The 2,089-nt window shown below is 40.7% G+C and overlaps 1 non-coding gene across 1 annotated transcript; it reads right to left on the minus strand.

Moving 5' to 3' along the window:
- Positions 1 to 1,769: 1,769 nt before the first annotated feature.
- Positions 1,770 to 1,875, minus strand: LOC145577313 (small nucleolar RNA R71). Its single transcript, XR_014098758.1, has one exon. It is a non-coding gene; the product is annotated as a small nucleolar RNA R71 (small nucleolar RNA).
- Positions 1,876 to 2,089: the final 214 nt, after the last annotated feature.

Below are 2,089 nucleotides of genomic sequence, written 5' to 3' on the forward strand. Positions count from 1 at the left end.
CTTGTCCTCCATCATCATCATCTAGGATGCGTGCACCTCGTGAGCAAGGGCAAAGAAGAAAGGAGGAAGCTGCAGCTATGTGCGGGCGCACTCGAGGAGTGTGCGGCCGCACATCTGTCGTGTGCGGCCGCACATCAGGTTTGTGCGGGCACACATTCCTGGGTACACTCCTTCGAGCGCCCGCACCAACGTGGGTCTATTTTTGGACGTCTTTCCCAACTTCCTCTTGGGGATTGTTAGTTATTTCATTCCTTTTATAGAGAGAGAAGTTTGGATCTTGGAAGAGAGAATTAGATTAGATTAGATTTTAGAGAAAGAAAACATTAGCTCTTAGCATTTTTAGAGAGAGAAAGTGTGGGTTTGATGATTGATGATTGATGATTGAAGATTGCTTCATTTGATTTGATTTCTATCAAGTTTGTAAGGATTCTTTACTCTTTAATGCAATTCAAAGTTTGATTTCATTAGAATTGTTGTTTGATTTGAATAATTGATAGTTGATTGATTTTGCTTGTTTCAATTTGATTTCAATTGATGAATTTGGGAATGATGATTAGTTTAGCTTTGATTTTGTTGTTCTTTATGGATTGTGAGTAGTTTATTTGCTAGGGTAGTGGTGAAGCATGTATTGATGATGAATTGAGGTTAATTTGGAGGAATATTGATTGAGTTGATGATGTGATTAAATTGGTTGATTGATTATGTGCATGTGTGTGTTTGATTTAGGCTTGATCACCCTAGTTATTCACACTAGATTGCATTGTAAGCTTGCTATGATACGAACCATTGATTAGTAAACTTGCAATTTCACGATTGAGGTGCTTTGTGACGTTCCCTAGGTAGTGTTTAGCGTAGTTGACGCTAGTTAGACCTCTAGGTGAACCATCTTAGTATGCTCTTTTGGATACATGATGATTTTCCTTCATATCGCTTGACTTAGTTGGTTCGACCTCCCAAATTACCGTTTCCATTATGATTGCATGTGGATCCATTGCTCTAGTGTCTTAAATTGATTTCATATAAGTTTTGCATTGCCTAGTTTAGCCTAAGTTCTACCTCAACCCCTTCTTGACTCCGAAATAGCTTGATCTAGGCATCGTGCATTTGATATCCATTCCCTTGGGTTCGACCTTGACTTACCACTACGCTAAATAGGGGTTAGTTAAGCTACAAATTTTGTTTGATTGGGTGGGGTGGTAGCCCAACGACCTACCGTTCTCCGTCCCATCAAAATGGCGCCGTTGCCGGGGAATGGTGCTTGAGTGCATGTTGTTTTTGAGTCTATTTCATTTTGATAAAATATAAAAAGATTTGACACTTAGGCTACACTTGTAGCCGTGCTACTAATATTGTCTTTGAGTTTTGTGTGTGTAGATCCCAAGTCATGGGAGGTAGTCCAAGAGTTACCTTGAAGGAGCTTGGAGTGCCCGGGGCTTATAGGTATGAGAGCGCCATAACTCCACCTATATCACCGGAGAATGACTTTGAAATAAAGCCGGCAATGATCACCCTTATTGAGAGGAGACAATATGGTGGGGCGAAGAACGAGAGCCCATTGAACAATCTTAAGGAGTTTGAAAAATATTGCAACACAATCAAGATTAATGGGATGTCTCAAGAATTTATCCGCCTTAAGTTGTTCCCTTTCTCCCTCATAGGAAGGTCTTTGGAACGGCTAGATAAAGAGATGAAGCCCAATTCATTGAAAACTTGGGATGATGTCACCAAAGCTTTCTTGTTCCGTTTCTATCCTCAAAAGAAAACGGCGGAGGCAAGAGCTTTGATTCAAGGGTTCAAGCAAAAGCCTAATGAAAGCCTTTATGAAGCATGGGAAAGATTCAAGGATTATCAAAGGGAGTGTCCACACCATGGGATTCCCACCTATCAAATCATACATATCTTTTATGGTGGGTTGAGTTCTCATGGGAGAGCAAATTTGGATGCCGGAGCTGGAGGCCCAATCATGAACAAGACGGAAGAAGAAGTGGTTGATGCTATTGATGAAGTAGCTCGTCATTATATGAATTGGCAAGAAGTGGAAAGAGAACCAACAAGCAAGGGTTACTCGATCGAACAACTTAGTATCATT

The sequence above is a fragment of the Chenopodium album genome, chromosome 13 (assembly GCF_948465745.1).
Source record: "Chenopodium album chromosome 13, dcCheAlbu1.1, whole genome shotgun sequence".
Lineage (NCBI taxonomy): Eukaryota > Viridiplantae > Streptophyta > Magnoliopsida > Caryophyllales > Amaranthaceae > Chenopodium > Chenopodium album.